At 41.5% G+C, this 23,458-nt stretch overlaps 2 long non-coding RNA genes across 3 annotated transcripts; both read left to right on the top strand.

Annotated features, from left to right (window-relative positions):
• Window positions 1-827: 827 nt before the first annotated feature.
• LOC121078839 lies at window positions 828-2,658 on the top strand. Its single transcript, XR_005824761.1, has 3 exons — window positions 828-916; window positions 1,578-1,661; window positions 2,432-2,658. It is a non-coding gene; the product is annotated as an uncharacterized LOC121078839 (long non-coding RNA).
• A 7,352-nt stretch (window positions 2,659-10,010) lies between these two features.
• LOC121079225 lies at window positions 10,011-20,828 on the top strand. 2 transcript variants are annotated; one of them, XR_005824944.1, is made up of 5 exons: window positions 10,011-10,097; window positions 16,322-16,494; window positions 18,791-18,925; window positions 19,517-19,568; window positions 20,746-20,828. It is a non-coding gene; the product is annotated as an uncharacterized LOC121079225 (long non-coding RNA). The 2 variants fall into 2 exon arrangements; XR_005824943.1 differs by lacking the exon at window positions 10,011-10,097 and adding an exon at window positions 15,640-15,805.
• Window positions 20,829-23,458: the final 2,630 nt, after the last annotated feature.

Genomic DNA, 23,458 nt, shown 5'->3' with positions numbered 1-23,458 from the left:
TTAGCTGCCTAATCTCCTCCATCCCGTTATCATCAGCTCCCAATCCCCTCCCCACACCATCTTCAAAATTGGGAAATAGCCACAGACTTATGGGAATATTGTGCTGAGCTAAAGGAAACAGTTCTTCAGGATTATGCAGCCTCAACCAGTACCCATGGGTGGACCTGATGATGAGACCCAAAAAGGGAAAATTGACTGTAGGAGAGATATCACCAATTTGTCTGTCAGATCAGCTTGTTAAAATTGATAACTGTGTTGATAGTATCAGAAAATATCTGATTATATATTCGTAATTTGTTTAATCTGTGTTTATTTGAGCAAATGAGCTCTGAAGACTACATTCTGACAGAGAATGTATGCCGTTTTCATTAAGAATTTTAGCCAGGAGAATTGAAACTGCCTCATCGACCCAGTGCACCCATCTGTGCAGCACATGGATGGGGGTAGAAGACATGTTTGGATGTCTTTGAGTGGTGTCCCACAATGGAGATCAGACTGCGTTTCTCATGCATGACCCAGAAGCAGGGGGAGGCCCAGCTGCTCCCCTGGTACTGCTAACGGCACAACCAGGGCCAGGTCCCCACCTCCCGCTGCAGCAGATGCAGAGCACCTGGGGGCTGGCCCCTAAAAACAGCCACTGTGGTACCCACAGAGCCATCTCTGCCTCCCCAGCCCCTATGGCTGCTTCTGAAGCCCACCAGAGTGTAAGAGTTCTGTGTGCCCTGCAGGACCAATCTTGCTTCTCTGCAAAGTCTTTTCTATAGATACAGCAGGAAGTCCTAGACCTATGGAATCCTTCCTCATTTTTTTTTTCCAACAGAAACTATTTCTCTGTAAGTACAAATTAAGTTCATTTTGTGCACCATGTTGGAGGACCATTCCTTCTCAGTGAATACACAAAGAAGCCAAAATTAAGGTGAGGAATAAATTCTAGCTGTGTTTCACTTCTGAGCTTCACTGGAAGGGATTGTGTGCACTCATACTTCTTCCAAGGGAAACTCTTTCCAGCTTTGCTAAATGCACACAGACTTGCTATCTTGTCAGTGCATTTGTGTTGTTAATGGAAGTTCATTTACCAGAATTGCTGAACAAGAAGACAAAATAATAAAATTACTACTGACATCACATCCATTTTACATTCATAGACCTTACAGAGGTGATAAACAGTTACTTACACTTTTCTTGATATTGTAAATTGCAACTAAAATCCCAGTTTAATAACAGGTGTTTATTCCACACTGTAGCAGCACACGGGCACTCTCCTCCCACATTTAAACTGTGTTAGATGCTGGAAATAATTATAACAAAAAAGTGTTTCATTTTCCAATTAGTTGCAATCCCTGAATAAGATAACACAGTAGGACAAAAAACTGATGGATTGGGCTAATAGTCTGAACCTCTGGAAGCTTCAGCAATATATATACATTTATTATTAGGTTTTAACAGGACATTTTATTGGTGATAAAGTATCACCCTTTACATTCTGTACTAAAGTGTTTCCAGAACATGTGAGCTGCTGCTAATTAATCTCGTTCTGATTATCTGAAGTGTTTTTACAGTAATGTTATTTTTGCCAGTTTGCCACTGGTCTGTCAGGTATGGGCTCCTGCTTCTGGCTGAGAGCAACAGCTGAACTCCGGACAATAGTGAAAATCTCCCAGGTAAATGTGTAATGTTGAATGTGGAACTGGGGAGTTGGCTTTAGTCCTCACCTGTGGCATAAGGATTACTGTGAGAGTAAGTAAACGATGGTCTATTATTATTCTACCTTTTACATTCTATTTAAATTCAAATTGAATGTCCTTTATCAAAAAAAAAAAAAAAAGAGGTATTTCCTACTCTGCACTCCCCATCCCCCTTACACAACCAAGGACATTTTTAAAACTTAAGGGCAAATGTTCCATAAAACACTGCCCAACCCTTTGCAAATTCCCTGCATAACTCTCACATGCATCCTCTAACTTTAGTCCATCCCTACTCCAAAGTTGTAATTTGCCCTCCAGTCCTTTTCTCTCTCCCTCTCTCTTTTAAAACAATCTTTGAGATGGCAATTAGCTCAAGAGAAGCACTTAGAGCTTTGCTTCAATTACAGATCCTTCCATCTCAAGTTATATGCTTGGCTGTTTTATGCTAATTTGAATGTCATTTTGCATGAAACATCACTCTGAATTCTCTAATTGTTCCCTCCTTATCTGAGATTTGTCTCATGCTTTCCACCCATGGGTGTGGTGATCTACATCCCCCATAGATGCAAAGGCTAACTCCTTCACTCAAAACTAGGTTTTGTTAAAGAAAATCCCTTTAGGCAGAACTGCTAAAGCTAAAGAAGAAATAGAAGTATTAGCACTGACCATTAATACAGTCCTTTTCTCTCTATAGATCTAACAAAGCTTCACAAAGAGAAGTAAATGTTTCCATCTGCATTTTACAGGTACACAAAGAGGGGAAGAGTACATCTGGACCAAGACAAATCTGATACAGAGTCACAGAGGTTTGGGGTATTCATCGGGTTTGAGGACGCTTCTTTAAATGATTATACTTATCATAAGGGTGATATAGCTGGGGAGAGCTACCATGGTTATCATGATTTTCCTTTCTCCTGTATGCTCAACATTTTTTGTGAGTTTTGTCTTAAATACATGCATCTGATAACTTGAATTAATTGTTATTCATAGTGTGAACCTCAAAATTTCTGTCCAGTTTAACTCTATCAGTGCTACCAATCCCACTCTCCAAAGATATCCAATATTTCGTTCCATGAAAACACCTTGGAGCAAAATAGATTTAAGTAGTGTGTTGGAGGAGAAAATCAGGTTGGGATACCAGGTATTGGGTTGCCAAGTGCTGTGAAGCACTCACTGGAAGAAGCAGTATGAGATGTCCTTGGGAACTTCAAGGAAGCAAAGACTGCCTGTCTTCATGGCAGTAATCCTGTCTGAGAAAAATGACACTGGAGTTAAAATTGTACGTGACACTTTCATTCTTGGTCTTCCTCTTCACCCCTCAAATTTCTGCTGCTGTATATTAAGTACCCCCCTTGTGAAGTTAAAGTAGCTCATAAAAGTGTTAAGTAAAAAGTCAAAACTTACATGGGAACTGTTACATTTTCTCTGTGTGGCCATAATGAGGTTATTTATGGTACATGTAGGAAAGATTAAAGGTTTTCATAATAAAGGAAAGCAAGAGCTCAAGAATTGGGTGCCTCCTAACAGCACTGACTCGCAAGACAGGATAAATCACCCAAGCAACCATTAAAACTTCAAGAAGATTGCTTGTAAACCTCCAAGCAATGCCAATAAAGCATATTCCTTGCCATATAGCAGTCCATATGGTGGAGCTCAGCAGTTTTTCAAAACTAAGGGCTATTCACAATTTAACCCTACTGTCTTTTTTTTTATAGGGCATAGTGCCAACGAACCACTATCAAATCAATGCGATCTTTAAATGTGGGAGGGTGGGGGACCTGGGGAGCAGACTGCAGTCTCAGGAAAAGTTAACTTATCGGGAAGCAGGCTTCCCGAGACCAGGAAGATGTTTTTGATTCCTGTGTTTAGGAACTCAGCACCATGTTTCATTATGCTGCTTCTTGGGGGTCTCACATCATAACAGAATATTAGAGGCACATTTTATGGGCTAACAGGAAGCTAGGAAAATAGTACAAGGCCCCTCAAGGTTCTGGTTCATTTGCATTTAAAAAAAACTCAAGTCTGCCTATTCCTTCCACTCTGAAAGGCCAAGGTAGTGAAAACTGCAATAAATCACAATGTAAGCTTGCGTGTGGCATAACATCAGCAACTGCATTGGACAGAGCCAGAAATGACCCCTCTAGTTTTACAGCAGAGGAAAAAAGGCCAAAGCTAATGATATTCTTTCTCTTTCTTATTCTTTTATTTTTTATTTTTTTCCTCCCAGTACTTATCAAGAACCTTAGACCAGGAGATTTGATCCCACTAGCTCAGGCTGTATGAAGGTAAGCACTGAGGAAACTGATGTAGGAAATAATATGGGTCAGCACTGGCCGAAGTGATGCCCAGAGATGGATCACACGGTTTTGCAGACCCAGGGGATTTTATTTATTTTGTTTCTTTTTCAATCCTTCCTCAAGGGAAGTTACCGAGTGTGATCTTCATGTTATTCATAACCTTAATTTAAGAGAGTACCACAAATTTATTAAGAGTCTTAATTCCACAGACTCCAGGCTCCACGTGATGATCTCCAGTATGTTTCTGGGGGACTTCTCATAACAGAGTTGTTTCCCACATGGACAGCTCAATTCTCACTGGAGGAATTTCTAGTGTTGTTACATAATAAATAATGATGATGATGATAAAATAAGGAATACCTAGTGGTATTCAAACAATGCAGATTTAAGCAAATGCTCAGCTTATGAGAAATGTTTTTTTCCAACCCACTTTATAAGAAAAATATTTTTGGAGGGAAAGGAGTAAACCTAAATCTCATATGAATACATCAATATTGGACACTCATGTAAGTCAATTGGACTCAACATCAGCTGATATAAATTGTCATCATTCTGTTAGTTTTTCATCGAGTTATTCTAGAGCTGTGCTGGAGTAATTTTCTTAGTCAAAGTCAGTGGACATATTCAAGCTGTGACTTTGGTGCCTATGTGGACTGGGATTTATCTATAGGAATCCAAAACTTCTGTCCATACAAACTAGACAGTAAAGTAGTCTCCAGTGCAATCTTCAGATATTATTGTGGTTCCTACCATAGACTACCTGCAGATCTGACTTTAAAAAGTAATGAGCTTTCAAGCCCCCCACACTCCCAGCAAAATTGAGGAATGCTTTAGGTGTTTAAACCTCTGTAAATTGGGTGCTATCATGATAGACTAATCAAGCCAGAATCCTGCATCTGCCTGGGAAGGAAAAGGAAGAAACATCAGAGCTGAAATTGTCAGGTCTCAGCATGTGTTTCTCTATCCACTGTCAGCTTGGGTACCAGTACCCCTCTGGGACATGATTGCAGGGATCGTACCCGATCTGGTGATCCTGAAGGCTGTGGGGGGATACCTGGGAGTGAGCCTCCCCAGCAATATCAGTACAGCAGGGGCACTGAGGTGGTGTGGCTGGAGGGGGCAATGGCCTTGACACTCCAGCGATGCTCTGAAGTTCTGTTCTCGCCATTGCTTGCGCTAATCTAGTCCAGCACTTATCATAAATGGGAAGAAAATTTCTTGTCTGAGGACACCAAACTGCATTTCAGGCATAGCCGAGGTGTGTTTTCTTTGTCTGTGGGAAGGTCAAAAGTACTCAAGGGTCAGACCTACAGTAAGACCAAAGAAGGGGAATGAATTGGGAACTAATATTAAAAAAAAATGTGGCAAATGTGATGCAAGTCCACTAAATTCTCATTCCTATTTATTTCACTCCCCTTACTCTTCAGAAATCCATGCATTCCCAACACAGTATCTTATTCTTTTTATTTTATTTTTTTAAGTGCCCTTCTGAATTAACCATCTTATTCACACAGCAAAATCATTCAGCTATCCATCCAGAAATGCCCACGAGATTTGAAGTTAGCCTGGAAATCTTTCAAAGGACACCAAAGATAACTACACGGGTCTTCTATTGCATTTCCATTTTATGGCATCTTTTTATATTCTGTAGTAGGCTTTTCTGAATAAAAATGAGACAGCCTCTTAAGAGGCCTTTTTATTATTTGCATTTGGCAAAAACAGCCTTAATGAGCTGTTAAGAGTCATTCCCCAGTCCTATTGTTGGCGATGCATGGGAGCCTGTAAAGTGTTGAAAAGCCAAAAGACAATTTATGATCCCTGATGCTATCCCTTCCTGAGACAATTCTTCAGAAAGGAAGATATCTGGGGAGTAGGAAGTCCCATTATTTTAAATGCCTGAATAACTTTTACTGGAGTCATAACTGTGGAATTTGCTATTTTAATTTCAGACCTGTTTACACACTGTGTTCCCTAAAAGCAGCAATGTCATGCGTGCACTGCATGGTCATTCAGATCTGCAGCACTGGAGATTAGGAAGATGACTCAAGTAAAATTCACCATTCATTCCCAGGACTGAATAAATAGCACAAAATTCCAAGCAGGCAATAATCAACTTACAGAATTCTTAATATTTTTTTTTTCAGACACTGCTCATGCTTAGTATCTGGAGGCAGTGGTCCATTTGTCAGCGCTAGTTGTATTAGCCTGGTCCACACAGATCTGGAAAGTGTAAAGGAACTAAAATTCACTGACATACGGGACAAGCGGGTTATTCAGAACAGTGGGAAAAAAATGAAACAAAGAGTTTCACAAGTTTCTGCAGCAGATGGATGTGTGGTTCTTGGCATTGGTTTGTTTTTTTTTTTTTGAAAATGGACAGCAGCCAGTGAGTGTCGGAGGTGTTTGTTATTGACTGAGGGTGCTGAAAAGACAATCAAATATTTGTGACAAAGGCAAAGACCTTGGATGTTATCGTTGACACCCAGACATCTCAAGAAAAGAGCAAATATTGCATTCATTGTATTGTCTCTTCCTGTAAATGGCAAAATGACATCTTTTACCAGACTCCTGTATTGATCTGCTTCAGCCCTTACTAACTTAAATACTGTAAATGGGTGAGGGATAGGTTTGTCTGTTTGACTTTAATTAAGTGATATTCTCTCTGTCTGAACAAAGGGATGACCCAATGAGGCCTTAAGGTAGTGCAATTTTTCCTGTTTTGAGAAAGCAATAATCACCTGCATTGTTAATAAAAACAAGGAAGGCATTAAACTAGTGCAAGATTAAAAACTCTCTTTAAGACAGCTTTTATTTGCAATATATTCTCTTTCAATACAATATTTAAAAAGAAAAAATGAACAGTATCCTCCACTGTGATATTTCCATTGCATGCCTTGCCATACGATCTCAGCACAATGCAGGTGTACGATGAACATCCTGTACACAGATTTGAGGCATGATATTGAAGGAGAGGGAAAAGTCATTTAGAAGGTTAACTAAAGCACCCGGGAGAGCTTGATACAGTGACTGGCCAATAGGTAAATAAAGAAATGACTTGCCAAGAAAGAAAGGAAAAAAGAGAAAAGGCTCCAAACACTCTTCTGCCTCTGACAAGAAATTCTCTACTCTGATCAGCCAGGTGAGGATATCTGCATGCCACCCCCAGATGCTGAGTGGGCAACAGTAAAAAAGAGAAAGAAAGAGCAGAATGAATCCAAAGCTGCTATAAAGGGGATTTGTAGCCAGCTCCAAGCCCCCCAGCCAAAAAGGAGGTGGTTCATGGCCTGATTCTGGCGTGTGGCTCTGCACCCTCTGGGACAATTACGATGCAGCATGATAGGAAGAGCCCCAGCAAGCAGGAGCCCTGGGGTGAGAGGCAAGGGGGACCAGACCCATGCCTTCCCTCTGCTCCTTCCAGGCAGTGCCATCTCCTCTCAGCAGGCTTTGCGTACCGTCCTGGCAGGAATTAAGGCACAACAAGAGCTGGGCAGTGAGATTTCAGGCCATTGTTACATTCAGCTTTTCATCTGGTTTCAAAAGGCACGCCATGTGCTTTATTTGGATTTGGACGTATAATGTACAAGCTATTTTTGACTAAATAATCAAATGTGTGTAATTTGATTGCCTTCCTTTTATTGGTACACATAATAGTCACTTATGTTCTACGGTAAGAGAACGAAGTTTCCAAAAATAAAGCAACTTAGTCTTACTAAAGGTGTCAGCATGGGTACTACTTTTTACTCCTATCTGCTAGGAGGGCCAATAAAGTATGCGGTCCTGCAGTGACTCCAGATCAAATTTCAATTGATTCTCACCTGTGCCCGATATCTTTTTTTTTTTTTCAGACACAATCATGTTTTTCTCTTTGATTTTTGAAATCCCTTGAAATGTTAGGGTCTGATTCTGGCCTCACGTCTTAAAATCAGAAGAGTGACTTTGACTCACTTCTTCCATTAATAGCAATATAACTGCAGTATAATTTTTCTTCCATCGGGGAAATATTGCCTTGCTGTTTTGTTAACGCTGGAGTCCTTTGTCTGAAATGTAATCATCAGCAATTACCCATGTGCAGAGCATTTTGTCACAGTTACTTACTGCTCACAAGCCAGCCGTACATAGTAAACAGTCAGACCCAGGGCCAGACTCTTGCTGGTGCAAGCGGCTGTAAGAAGTGTGACAATAAAGCTATGCAAATTTGCAACAGCTGGATTCTTGGCTCCTCACTTGGCTTCTGATTATTTAAAGATGTTCTTTCCTTCTGTAATTTTATTTGCATAAAAACACAACACAATAATTTGACGACTACTCACCCTCACGCTGTGCATAGAAGCAAAACAGCTTATGACTGAACCGAGCAATCAATTTTTATTTTTTTTCTGAAATAACACATCTTTCACTTTCTTTTCTATGCTGTGACTTACAAAAGTGACTTACAGTGCAGCTGGGTTATGTGGTAAAATGAGTAATTCGGAGTTGTTAAAAGAGAAGGATTATTCTTCTGTTAGCTCATGGAACAAAGCTTCCCAATAAATGTCGTATTCTGCTGTGCACTGAGTGCTTTTGTCCAGTTCATAGCGCAAATCATACTGTTCCCAAGTGCTCATCCAAAGCAGTATTCTTTAATGCTTAACTCAGTGACCTCACAAAAATAATTGGTGTGAAGCAAATTTACTTAGCCCTCTGCCTTTATTTGCAGACTGAATGGCTCAGAGAATTGTGCATATTGTTTATGGAAATGAAGAGGGAGAAAAGAAAACAGAACATTACTCTTCAGATAAAGATGGGCCCATGCACAGAAGGAACACAGGGGCTTAGCATGATGTCCCTGCCTGCATGAGAGACACCTAATGAAAGATGCTGATAGACTAATACAGCTGCAAATCAGTCCAGTGACTGTGAAAAATCCAATCCAGCTGCTCTGAGTTAAAACAGTTAGCATTTCTGACATTATTCCTAAGTTAAAATTTCAGGTTTAACTGTGAAGTTTGACTAATAATTATCCCCCAGATGCAAACAGCAATACGTTATAAGCAGATTTCTGTTGCCTTGCAGGTGAAAGGACAGATTCTCACTTCTCTGTATAAATCTGAAAAAAATAAATCCTAGCATAGCCCTAAGTGAAATTTTGGGGATTTTCAGCAAAAACTATGTTCCAAACCCAGGCCATTGTTCCCAACTTTATCTTCCCTCTGTGCTGCAGCTGGTACCAGCGCATCTGGCAGCTCCTTGCGTACTGAGCTCCTGCAGAGGAAGGCAGAGAAGGGGGTAGGAAGGGTGTTGTGGGTCAAAACGCTGGCTATTTGTGTGCATCTATATTTATGTGTATACAGATGTAAATCTTCCCTATGGAAAAAAAAATACAATCACACAGTTTAGAACAGGGTGATAGACATAACAGAATAGTTGCGCTTGATGTGCATGTGATATAACCATAGCACAAAAGAAGCTTACCAAACAGCTTGCAGAGATTAGCTAACAAGAACTAAGCTATTCTTTTCATGAGGTGTTATTAGCATATTTTTCATCAATACTATACTTAACAGCTACTACATAGCAGGAAGTGGTATTTAACCTCTTGTTGCAATGTAACGAGATTACTTTGTATGGTTATGTTACATTCCATTCATAAAGGCCCTCCTGTGTCCAGTTAATTAGATTCACTGTTTGGCAGCATTAGGTTGAAGAAAATGTAACAAAATGTATTTGGAATATTTAAATTTTAAGCTTTTGTTTTGCCTTTCTTTCTCGAAGGCTATATTGACAGCTATGTAAAACTTGATTTGGAGAGATTGGCATTCATTACAGCCTTCTGCCAGGGGCTGATCAACGTGGACATTTAACCACTTAAATCCCCGAAGTTTAAAGGAAAACTAATCCTCAAAGTTACAGTCATCCAAAATAGATGACGATCACCTGATTTCAGAATCAAAACCAGGTGAAACTATTTTTTTTTCCTTGATTTGGCTGCAAAAGTGTGAGCAATGCTATGAGTTAGAGGGGACTTTCTTGCCTCAAGTTTTGCTTTTCAGTGAGTTCAGGCTCACTTTGGAAAATAGTCGGAGTGTTTGGAAGAAATTGATCTGAATTCAGAGCCTGGAGTAAAAGAATAAACCAGGTGAGTCTTGTGGAATGTCATATTTCTGTTTTAAACAACTTCTGTGGTCCTGGTAATTTTTCCATGAAGAAATGACTGTGGGGTGCTTTTATTTTTTGTTAATTTTTTTTGGTCATCTTTTTCCTATCTTCCTAAAGATTTCCTTGGTTGCACAACTAGTGCCAGGAGTGTTATTTATTTAAAAGACCCAGTATTAGTTACCAATAAATAATTTAAAAGAAAAAAAATAAACATGCAACAGCTGCATATAGTTCGGCAGAGAGTTACAGCAAACAAAGATGAATCAGCATCTCCCTCTTGCAGAAGCTGTTCTGTGCTTCTACAACAATAAAAAAAAAATCTTGAAAAATAGTTAAGGCTGTTTTTTCATATTTCTGTAAAAACATGATTTTACCTCTGAGTAAAAAAAAGGGGGGGGGGCGGGGGCGGGGAGGAGGGGGGAAAAAACACTAATGAAATTCAGCAATCCAGCTTAACAATGCCACTATTTTGCTTTTTGGCCATACAAAGCATGCCTGGCTGCAGTATTACAGGCAGCAGTTTCTGTGCTGCGGCACAAAAGACAAATCACTTTTTTTTTTTCCCCTGCCTTCCGCCCACCTTCCTAAGACTCATCAGCACAGCCTTTACCCTCTATACTTTTTTTTTTAAAGCTAAAGAAAAATTTACAAGAGAAGAGAGAAAACGTGTTTTCATGCCTAAGATTTAAAAAAAAAAAGGTGGGGGGGAGGGGGAAATAAAAAGGAAAAAATGCGTAGCTGAGATTTTTTTCTGAAAACCTGAAAAACAGATTTAAAATATTGATTTGTCTTTAAAAAAATATTCTGAAAGTGCTAGCATGCCCTCATGAATATTACGTAGTGCCTCGTTGGGTTGCACAGTTAGATGAGCTAAGATGAGCCAGACAGAGATTCACCTTTTAGGAGCACATCAGTGTGGATAGAATCCACAGGCAGATTCATGCCCTCAAGGAAGGGGATGAGTGGCCACGGGGCTCTGCCTCTGCAGCCTGCCCTTGCCTCTGTGTTGTCCATCTCCCCACTGACAGCCCCTCTCAGGCAGCCCCCAACTGCAAATCACCACCCCACAACCGAAGGGTCTTGGGTTCCTGATCCTTTCCAGTGCAAAGGCCGCTCAGTCTGGCATCCACAGTGACTCTCGGGGCTGCTGGATGGAGGCCTGGAGGCCGAGGGGCATCCTGTGAGAGGGGACCCGTGGCCAGCAGAGCCTCAGCACCCTCCCAGTCTGCCCTGCCCCAGAGGGAACCCCACCAGCATGGTGAAATGAGCCTCATGTTTGTGTTTCACGCGCCACTGCTGCCAGCAAATGTCATAAAGCAAAGGAGCTTTCACCGCCAGCCTCCCAGCTGCCCCACTTCTGTCCTCCTCGCCCAGGCCGGGGGACATGGGTGGGTGGCAGAGGGCGCAGCCGGCAGGCCCTGCGCAGAGCCCTCACGGACTTCCTTCCCCAGCACGGCACGAGCCATGCAGGGCAGCAAACTCCAGCTTTGCCACTACTACTTGTTCAGATAAGAAATTTGTTAAAACATTTTGTTTGTGTGCTTCCAGACTGCAAAATTAATTTAAAGGGACACTGCCAAGGTTAGCATCCTCAGAATTTGATTTGACCAACTGGGCATGTTTCCTAATAACTTTGAAAAGTCTGCACAGTTCTTTATATACAGTCCTTTATTTTTATTTTTTTCCTTCTCTCTCAAGACAAAAATATTTCTCTAGGGAAAATATATCAAAGCTGAAGGTCTGTCTGTCTTCATGGGCAACCCTGCTAAATCTGCCCAGTGTTCATACATAATAGACAGAAACCAAATTAGAATGAAAGCAAGCTTCCCTTTCAAGCCTTCCAAAGGAGTGAGTTTATTTTAAAGAGGGAAAAAAAAAAAAAAAGCTGAACCAAGAGTTAGATTTTATAAATGGTGTACAACTCTTTAAGCAAAACTCTTTGAAATTTAAAAACCAAACAAACATAGCAAGTATTTGTCAGTGGATTATGGGGCACTTATTGACTCCTATAGCAGTTCCCATACTTCCCAGGGTCACACTCAGTCTCCCATCTGCTTCAGCCTTTCCAGATATAGCAGACAAATCCTGACATCCACACTTCTCCACTGTAATTGCTGCTTGCAGGACTTATCAATTATTCAATCGATAACTTGTAAGATGTGCGTCCTCCTATATGCAGTCGCAGAAACTTCTTTTCCGCTGCTACTGTGACGTTGCTTGATGAAACAAGATGGTGAAGCTCTGGGGTTCCTTGCTGGCCTTGCCCTCAATGCATGTACTCAAACTTCATTACGTGTGACTTTTAGCTCTGGAAGCATACACCATCTAAATATTTTACTAATGGCATGGTTGTTCCAGCCAAATGATTGCAGAAACAGCCTGCTTGAAATAACAGGGCAAGCCATGGAAACTTCCTAAAGATAAGGTGATCTGCTCTTGAACTGTGACATATCAAAGAATCAGCTACAAATAACATCATCTCCAAGGTAAACGTACCTATTCCTAGGGCATCATTTCAGAATGGAAAGTTACCAAAATATGTTCACATAGTTCAATTAAAGAGGTAATGTTACCTCTACCACTTCTGAATTTTCCAAAAGCCAGTAAAAGCCATTTTTCTATAACATTTTCTTACAGCTTTTCCAGCCATTTCCAGTATCTAGTTTGTGGCGGTGTTTTTTGGTGGTGCTGGTGGTGTGTTTTGTTGTTGTTTTGTTTTGTTTTGTTGAATGAAATAAGGACCAACAACAGGTAGGTGCATAACTGAGGCACCTGCTGAGGCATTTTGAGTCCTTAGCATCTGTACTAGAACTGTCTCCTTATAATATGGATGACATGTTTGTTACTTATTTTTCAACTCTGTGGAGTATAGATATTATTAACAAATTCAATGCCTTGTAGTACTTCATACAATGCTCTAAGAATTGTTTCCCAAGTTTCATCTCATTTCTCAGGTCTTTGTACACAACCTGTTTCTCTTAAAAAAATAGCACTCACGTTGCTCCTGTTGGTCAGCTCAGCAAGCATCTTTTATACACTATTTACCAGGAGCAGACCCACACTGTTTTCTCTTACATCAAGATAAAATATTCTGCTTCTGCAGGTACAAAACAGTACTCCAGAACTGTTAGAAACACTGCAAATGAAAACTGTGAAACTGTGAATTTCATTGAAAAGTTCCCTTTCAAGTGAAAATTTGTTATTTTTCCATGAAAAGGATGATCAAACTAGATTAGACTCTAGCTTTTCCGTTCTTCTTTCCTTTTTTTTTCTTTTTTTCTCATTTCCCTGTTCTACAGTGAAGATAGGAAGTAAAAGAAAACACTTTTAAAAGACCTGCACCTTTTTCTTAAAAGAAGTAGTACTATTCTTGTAACTTCTGAAAATAAGCTTCAAACCAAATATCTTCACTTTGCTTTTGAGACCTCACATTTATTCTTTGCATTCAAAGTACGGCCAAATCCTATGGAATTCTTTCTGTAAATTCACAAAAGCAGAGCACCCTTGCTACCTTTCCATCTGGGTTCTCTTGCAGCTGCCAGTGGGACACGCAATGGGCTGGCACGGCACAGCACAGCTTCCCGGGCGCCGGGCAGGAGCTGTCCAGCAAGGCCCAGGTGGCTGTCAAGCTTTCAGCTGCTCCTGGAAGCCATCGGCACACTGCTTGGCTGCTTTATACCAGGCAATCGTCAGGGAGTGTCTGTGTTCATCCGCCTTAAATTTTATAGAGTCGCATCGGCTTCCCAAAGCAAGGGAGACGATGCAGGGTGTGAGCTCTCTCTGTGAGCGTAAACGTGCAGACACCGCATGTTTACAGCATCGGTGTTTGTGCTGAACAAACGTCCCGCAGCCCCTGCTCATCCTCATTCAGCCTCCTCTTGCACCGTAAATCATTCCTCAAAGGGAAGTGTTCACCTGCATGGCCACTGTGGGAAATACAGTTCTGTTTAACCTTCTGTAAAACCCTCTGTAATTTCATTATAGTTTTTCAAAGGCTTCATTGTATCATGTATACTAAAGGAGTATCTGAAGGAGCTATCTGTAATCCTTTTCTGTAGGATTTTCTCAAGTATCTTTTCTCCCACCTAGGTTTTAAGACCCTTCCCATTTCACCTCAGACTGGTAAACCATTAAGCTGAACATCAAAAAGCAACGTGACTGCTCCACTTGTCCTGTGAAAGATAAGGGGTAACAATATAGGTTGGATCAATTATTTGGCTGTAATTCAGGAACATACCGAGTCACGCACCAAAATTTAAACACACGTGTTCTGCTGGGATTGCTCACGTGCACTCACGTTGGGCACATGAGTAAGTAGTTTGTTGAATCAGGACCTAAAATGGCATGCTATTTCTCAGTATAAATTATAGTTTAAAGCTCATTCTAGACCACCATGGCAAAATAAATCTTTATCTTAGCTACTTAGTACTAATGAAAAACAATATTATCGGTATGTTTCCTATAGCAATTCACTTAAAGAGAAATGTTGTACAATTACAGAGAATGGCTAACCGTGCTTCTTGATCAACCTGATAATTAATAGGAATAGAAGAAAAAGCCCTGTATTTCTGAGTGCCGATCAGGCAGCAAAGGCACTCCAAACATCTGAAGAAAAAACAGTTTGTTAATTGCTGTCTAGACAGTTTATTGCTGCAATAAGATCAAAACACAGAATACTGAGGTTTGTGGTATGAATCATGCAGACTAAACAATTGTTTTATTGCATTTACAGAGCACTTGATTTATAATGCAGTCAGTTTGGTAATAAAATTCCTCCATTGTATATCCTGAATAATTTCACCTCTTTTTGCATCTGTCTTTAAATTCTATATCAAGATGGTTTAAAAACGTCTGTATGGAGGGGGGACTACTGTCATGTGTATAGGAGGTTACTTATCTTGGATCCCTGTTACATCGTCACCGAGCATACAGCACTCAGCTGAGCCTTGATCAGCTGGTGGTATTATGGGCACACCGAAGAACAGATTTATTGGGCTGCAGTGAGCACACTAGAGGAAAAGTAAGGCTGTCCCATTGTAAGAGGTTTTGTTCCACTTGAACCAAAAGGGATCAATCAGGCAAGTGACTTTTTTTTTTTTTTTTGAAAAAAAAAAAAAACCCTTTATTACTCTGCAAAACTTTTTTCCTGAGAGGAGTGATTCATCGCTCCTCTTCTGTGGTTATCTCTGGAAGACTGAGGTTTAAGGGAATTTCTCTGTGAAGCCAGAATCTTTTGGGATGAAGAAAGTTACTCTTGTCTTTACTGAGTGCCTGAGCTGGGATAGGGGAGTAGTGGCATTAAACATTAAATTTTCCTGGGAACATAAAATATTGTTGTCTTCGTATAAGAGAACTTTGTATTTTTTTTTCATATGCCAGTTTTGACCAACTATAATCATCCACGTATCTATGAAAAGCAAAGAAATATTGGATCAGAATGTAGTTCTGGAGCAAAACCAAAACAGAGCCCTACAGCTTGATGTTCCTAATTTCACAAATTGCAGACTGAAATCCTGGTCCCATCGAGTTTGGTGGAAATGTTGCCATTGATTTCATTGGGTCACGGTTGCACCTACAAATTTAGTGAACTGCTTATTGATAAATCTGACAGTGCTGGGGGGAGCACAATGATATTTGTCACTTTATAAAGACCTGTTTACATAAGATTTTGACCTGAAAGTTGTTTGGGTAAGTTTAGATAAGTATCTTTTGTACTTTGACTTAATATTGGGGGGGAGGTGGGATCCTTCTGTGCAGTAATCCCCTGATTAAGGAGATCTGTTCTCTCTCATTGTAATATCTTAACTTGAATAACCTCACTGTAGTTGTATTTGAAGTTAAGCTCTTTAAGAAGGCAGGCCAGCCAGGTTTGACTAGTACGATATGTCTGAAGTGGAGGTGTTTTTGCATATACCCACACTTGGCTTAATTCACCCCGGTAAAAGCTGATGTTCCTGGTGGTCAAATGAAATTACTTCTGATGATAGCACAAGGCTTGTACGGAGCCTGCTCCACCCACCAAGTGTACAGTACAGGCTCTTCATTATCTCCTAGTACAAGCTGCATTCCAGAGAAATGACAGAAAATGCTCTCGTATAAATTTTGACCCCAGCTGCCCATACTCACAGTGAGTGGAGATCAACCCTAGCTCTTTAAAACCTCCAAGCATTGCATTGCCTGTCTGCCTTGTAATTCCTCTCGCAGCCATGCAGGAAGACCTGAGTGGCCCCATTTCAAGCTGTATTTGGACCTCAAGCTTCCACCCAGGGCAGAACAAACCTGCTGAACGTCCCAAGCACATGAAGAGCTGAATTTACAGGGGACAGATGGAGACGTGCACTGGCCAGAGTACAGGGGAGGAGCCAACCTAAGAAAAGGTAGGGCTCTGGGGACAACCCAGACAGCTTCTGACTTGTAGCTGATCCTATGGACTTTGTGTGTCTGCAAGGCAGGAATCTCAGCAGCACGCTCAGGTGAGGAGCCTGTGGAAGGCAGGGGGCTCATTCAGTGCACTTCCAAGAGAGACCCAGAGCAACTTTGACACAGAGCTGGGTAAAGAAGGGAAAGACGTTCAGGCAGGTACCATGTTACACATTTCCCAAAATACCACTCCATAGCCCCCTTCCTTTCTTCTCTAAATGACAGAGGAACATACAAGCAGAGAAGAAGGCACCTTTTTACATAGCTGGTTTATTTAACAAATAGGTAGTGATAGTTGTAGACAAAAGCAAATTCTAAAAGCCACCATGACAGGGCAGGCCAAGCCCAGTGGGCTTCCAGCAGCATAAATCAATGCACAGCGAACAGAGAGAGGCTGAAAGAGTGCCTGTGATGCAAACAGCATTCAGTCATCTTGCAAGCAATCTGGTAACTGATCATTTAGACTTGGAAATTTTCATGAATAAAATGGTAAAGTAAATCTATAGCACTGATGCCAATAATGCAGAACTACTGTTTTCCAGTTTGGAGAGTCCAGGTAAATTATTCGGTCACTTTCTGCAGAAAGAGAAAAGCTGTTGCTGTTTGAGAGGATTTGGCATAAATTACCTTGTGGGAATAGCAGAAGAAGCTCTTTTCAGAATCCAACTTCTCTACTGATATTTTTTAAAGCTGAGCAAATACTTCTAAAAAGGGTGCCTTTCCTCTTTATGGTAGGACACTGGTCTGCACCACACAAGGGAGGTAGCTGCCAGAGCGTGTTGATACCAATTCAGGCAGTTTTCTCCTCTGGTTCTCTAATGCTTCATGTGCAGCAATACGTCAGTCACCAGCATGTTAAGACAAATTTGGGGTGCCATTCCTGTACATGTTGCCCAAGATGCTCCAGAGTCCATCCCTTAGTGCAGAGGACCCAGCAGATGGCTCTTACCCCCTCTACTACGAATGGCCAAATGCACTGACAAGCATGGAGGTATTTGTATGACAAACTTTAAGAGAAAATGTTAGGAATTCATTTTCCTCACTTTTTGGTTAAACGTCAGCTCACTGGCTTTAGGTGTGTTGTTCTGGAGGATGCATTTCCCCACCTGCTCAGTGTGAATCCAGGCAGAAGGGCGGCGCAGTGGGCATAGACGAGGTGTCCTCTGCTCCAAAACCACCCTTGGGACAAAGAGCGGGGGAATTTATGGTGGGGAAAGGCAGAGCAAGAGAAGGGTTATGTCTAAGAAAAGGCACCAAAATGCTGTAGATGCTGTGAGCAACAAATGCAGATGCTGAATGGCATTGGGGAGCAAAGGCCCGGGGAGTTACAGCACAGCAGCCAGCATGCAATCCCCCCAGACAGCTCTGTGCCCCCCTCCTCCAGCAAAGCACCTTCTCTCCCATCAGTGCTATGCAAGCTGTTACAAGCACACGTACTCGAGGCAGTCAGCCCTTTGTGCTCTCTTTTACATGGCTTTAAATGCTGCTAGAAGTATTTCTGTTGTTTATTGCTGCTCAATAAAGTTTTATCTTGTGAAAGTCATGATTTATTTACTCCATCTTGCAGAATAGACATGTGCGCTCTCCCACCTCAGCACCCCTTTACCAGATTCATAAAATGTGTTAACAATTCATTTAAAATTCATATACAAGCCAAGTACAGTTCCTTCACAAAGCTGCACCAAGTAATATAAAGCAGCACGTGCCCTGACATATGGCATACTGTCAATGTGTGCTCTTAAGGCCTCCCTCAGCTGTAAGTACTTCAGCGTGCTCTTGTAATTGCTCGTGTCCAGCCAGTCAAACAGCATCTTCCCATTTTCCAATTACCATAGAGTTTTTTTCTATTTTTCCCTCCCAGCTACCAAGAAAACACAGGCTGTGAGGATAGGTGGTTTAGAGAGAGACTAGTCAAAGTTTATCTTCAGCTTTAAAGTTTATAAACTGCCTGTTTAACAGGGGCTTTCACCTGCCCAGACAAGACATGTCTCTTTGCTGGTCTGTGTGAGTTATGCAAGGAAAAAGGTAAGGTGAGAATCAAAATAAGAATTTCTATCCCAGTGTGCCCCTCTGGGAAAATCATCTTTGCTGGTAGCTCTTGTGACAGTCCTCATTCTGAAAGGTGCAGTCACCATGTGCCTTCAGTCACCTTTTGCTAATAGCCGTGAAACATCTCTGGTTCTTCCCTTTCCCTGGTATAGTCAGTTTTCTTGCAGCAGACTCACTCACATTGCTGTTATTTTCATTTCCCAGCACCGAAGAGCTGTGGCTGCGAACCTGACTCAAGCACATCTCCCCTCTGGGCTCCTCGCAGCAAGAAGCCCTGCTCCAGTCTGCACCAGGAAAAGACAGCTATGGGGACGTAACCTCAGGCTTCAACATCCTCTGGTACCTCACAACATTTGCATAATTCCCAACTGAATGAGACGCAAGGGATCTGTGGTGTCTCTGCCGCATGCTTTTTTGTTTCTGTTCCTATTTTAATAGTGCCATGCACAGGGAAAGGCATGTTTGGGGATTCCAGAGAGAAATCTATTGGCAGTTCTATGCTGGCCCAAACAGTAACTATAAAATGTTGGGGTGTGGACAGGTCCCAGGCGTGTGCTTCAGGCCGTGGCTCTTCAAAAGAGCACCCAGCTGGGCGGCTCTGCTCTGTGTGAAGTTGGGCAGAGTCCTTGCTGCATTCCTCACGATGTTGCTACACACATTTGTGCAATATTTGGCTTATTTGTGCAACGTAATTAATGAAACATGTCTCATTGGCACCAACATCCCTAGAGACCTAAAGCAAATGGGAGCCTTTGAAGCCTTAAAGGGTCTTAAAAGCAGAAAATATTTACCACAAGTTTATTAAATCAAGCTTTACTGGTAATAAATTAGCAGCCTGTAGACGTGCCTTTTTCTTGAGGATCTGACATTAATCTTCTAGAAAAATACAGTAACGATTTACAATTTTCATAACACCTTTCCTTCTTTCAGTTCCCAGGCATTTTGCTTCCAGAACTCCTACGTTTGTTCAGGTCTCCCTATGGTGAGTTTCCTGCAGAAAAGGGTGATGAGAGAGGGACCCCCGTTCGTATGCCATTCTCAGGAAGTCCGTGAGAGACATCAGGCCTTACAGCGTGCTTACAGGCGCATGCGAGCAAAACTCCACACATAATACTCATGTTATTCCTTTTCACGTAGCCGCTGATCCATGACACTGGAAGTATTTTAAAGACATTGACCCAGAGTCTCTGTAATGGAGCTGGGGGTGGCTGAAATGCCCATTCTGCTCCTACATCTGCAGTTTAGGTTATGTGATCTTACCGTGCTGTTTCAAACCCAGAAAACACTGGGGGGGTGTTTACAGATTTGCACATCTCTCACACTGCGCCATTGTATGGTAAATTACATTGGAGCCTCTCCTGAGCTCATTAACAAAAGCCCATTGTATGAGGGTGTTATATATCCTGCGTGCTTAGCCTAGGACTTATACGTGTGTCATGAAAGTGTTGGTGAGCTCGCATGAGAACTGCTTTCTAGTATTTCTGTTTGGATTTTTAACGACATTTGTGCAGGTGCACAGCTTATAAAAGGAATCTTTTCTCAGTCCATGGAGTTGTTCTACAATTCAGCTGGAGCAACAGGCATTCTTAGCAAATCTTGATTTTTAGTGGTGACCTCCAAAATTGTTGCTGCATCACTTAGAATTACTCATTTTTATTTATTAAGGGTGTGCTTGAGTATCTTCCCATTAAAAAGGGAATATTCTGTATACAGCTGGGGGAGCGCTTGTCCAGTTCAACGAAAGCTAAATCAAGACCAGGCAATTGCACTCGAAGACACGAGCAGATGTGAATAAGCTTACCTTTTCAGCATAATGCTGTTTTACAGTAATAGATGATTAAGTTTTATTGCAAGATCAAACCTTCTGTGTCATGTAGTATATTCCTGGCTGTGTTTGACACAGCTTGATAACTGCTCAGAGGGATACCTGTGGCATCTGTGAGCTTAGGGGACATGGTTTAGTGGGTGGTAGGGGGATGGTTGGCCCAGATGATCTTGGAGGTCTTTTCCCACCTTAATGATTGTATGATTCATGCTTTCATGACAGAAAGGGCTCAGTGACAGGACTGGCCTCAACTGTTCTTGCCCAGTTACACCTTCCCCAGTTCCCACCCCAAGCTGGCTCTCCACCTTTATTTTTTTTCCTGTTTACTTTTAAGTTGGATCAGTTCCCTGAACTGGACCATAGACTGGTTGCCTAAGCAGATGGACCAACACAAAAAGGACTGTGGTGCAGAGAAGAGGAGAAAAGAAAAGAAAAAAAAAAAAGCAGAGGGAGTCCTGGATTATTGGAAACCACAACGGCCTCAAGGGTCTCCGTAACGTGAAACTGCAGATAAGGTTGGTCATAGCCCGTGACGTGCAGCTGACAGCTGAGCCCATGGGAGAAGAGCCTCCCAGCAGCATTGTGCAAGGGACTGATACCGCATCCTCCTAAATCTTGGAGAGCTGAAGCTTATTTGTACAACAAACAAGGCCCGACTGGAGTTTACTGTGCAGAATTGTGCCTCTGTAACACAGTTCAGCTGTGTGTGTATTTCATGGCAAAGAAAATATAGTGATGACTTCCACTAGGTTTCTTCATCAGTGGCCATTGCTTTAATGTTCGTTTGACTTGTTTAGGTTAAAAGAAGTGCATTGGGCAGGATTCTGAATAAATGTAAATTAGAATTGACTCATTAAAATATTTGGAGTTACAGGCACAAACGGGATCAGAGTCAAGCCACTTGTCCTAGTTTCTGTCACACAAACACTAACCCTTTATAAATCATTAATTTCCAGACTGTTTATTATCCAGGGGAAGTAACAAAACAGTAGTATCACATAACACATCCTAAGAATGCCTTGTTCATTTTAAGAGCAAATAAAACTAAATAGCACCAAATTGTTAGTGATGCAGCCTACGAGACCAAGCAGAAAGACAAAAAGGGGAGCTTAATCAGGCTGAGGCCACAAAATAAACAGGGGAACGGGTTTAAAAAAAAAAAAAAGAAGAAGAAGAAGAAAGAAAAGTAGTACAAGAGTGACTTCACATAGAGTATCTTCACATAGATATTCTTTGTTTACTATCACATGGAAATTCCCTGCTCATTACTGGGGATGCCACAGCCGTGCTATCGGAATGTGAATGCTTTCCACAGCTGCTGTTACCCTTCGTCAGCTTTCTCCACAGGCAGAGAACAGAGTGAAGCCACCCTTTCAAAAAATAATAGTTGAAATTAATTACTCTGTCAAGAAAACAACCTTTTTGTTGTTTCATTTACTAGCCCCCTCTTCTAATGTGTTTGTCACGTGTTGCCCAGAAGCCACCCGTGATGAGGAAATGACATTAGTGCACAGCTGAGGATGAGGCAGAGAAAGTGAGCACCACGTCTGTCCTCGCTAGGACTGTACTGAAGTTCACGGCTTGCCTTTCCATGGGGCAGAGGGACCTGCCTGGCCGCAGGAGCCCACCCTCTTGTGCCATAGGAGCCCACCCGGCTGTGCCAGGCAGGCTGCTGAGGCTCCCAGCTGTGCAACCTGCTTGAAAGCACAGGGATGGAGGTGCAAGTACGAAAGTGGGAGTTAGACAAAACAAGGTTTTTCTCATCTATTTTGTATCATTTCGATGGATAGTGCTGACAGCTGAGAGTGCACAGCTATTTATTCCTTGCACTTTTGCTAATAGCAGCAACGCCAGACACCGTACTGCTTCAGTACCATCGAGCCTTGCTAGCACAGGCTGTATTGGCTTGTTGTCAATTTAGCTTAAATCTGTTCCCAGTTTCACTAGTAAAAAGCCCTTTTCCAGCCAATATTACTGAGCTTATATTGAGCTGGCTTTTTTGCTAGCCTTACTTGTCAGTAAAGTATCGTACTTCTAAAAGTGATGTTAGCAAAACCGTAATCCAGGCCTCACAGATGATTTGGGTCCATATGTTATTTATTTTAATCTCTTAAGGTTCCAAAACACTATATATTTACAGTCACTCTTTAAAGTTATTGTTAGTTACAAAATATTAGAAACATAGTTTCATCTATAAAATGCGTGATTAATTTAATCTTTACCATATTTTTTTTCCATCATACAGGAAACATTTTAGCCTGATGAATACCGTGGATGTATAATTAGTACTTTATACAGTAAACTTGATTATAACTTACACTGCCCACCCTGGCTCCAAAAATCCCTGCAGATTTTAATTCAATTGCTGCACTTTATCTGGATGAAAGCATTTGAATTCAATTATTATTATTCTGCGTGCATTTCTGCCTTTATATAGGTTAGATGTGGTAGTAGTTTTAAAACAAGTTTAGTGAAAGTCTCAAATTAGGCATTAGAGTCTATATTTAGGCATCTATCAGATTTTAAATGCTGACCATCTGATTTTCCTAGCTGAGGTTTGCTTAAGTCGGGGTTTAATGGGCATTGAGACTGGAAGATAAAATTAAAGGGAAACAAATTTTGAGGTGTTTCTGAATTTTGATGGGAATTAGGCACCTGACCTGCCTGGACTATTGTGAATGCCCCGTTACCTGCTTATCTGTACCTGTCAATGCTCAAATACCTTTAAAATCTTGGCAGGATGCTTTGGATATCCACGTAACAGCAAACCCATTAAAAATCTCCTTGCTCATTTAATTTCTTCTTTCCATGGCTGAGAAACTTTTCGACATTTTTGGCATCGAGACATCTCTTGAGGTAACTCTGCCCTTTTTCGTTTTAGCTGAAGATAACCTAGATGTTTTCGCAAGTTTAAGACATTTTTAAAAACGGGATCCTCAAATTGGCCACATGCTCCTGTATTTAGCTATCTCCTGGGTTTAAACGCTGGCCAAGGGGCCAGATCTGTGCAGGCTGGTGCCCTTGGCAAGGAGGAGGCAGAGGCAGCA

Source organism: Cygnus olor, chromosome 16, assembly GCF_009769625.2.
Source record: "Cygnus olor isolate bCygOlo1 chromosome 16, bCygOlo1.pri.v2, whole genome shotgun sequence".
NCBI classification, from domain to species: Eukaryota; Metazoa; Chordata; class Aves; order Anseriformes; family Anatidae; genus Cygnus; species Cygnus olor.
This window is presented reverse-complemented; position numbering and strand designations above follow the sequence as displayed.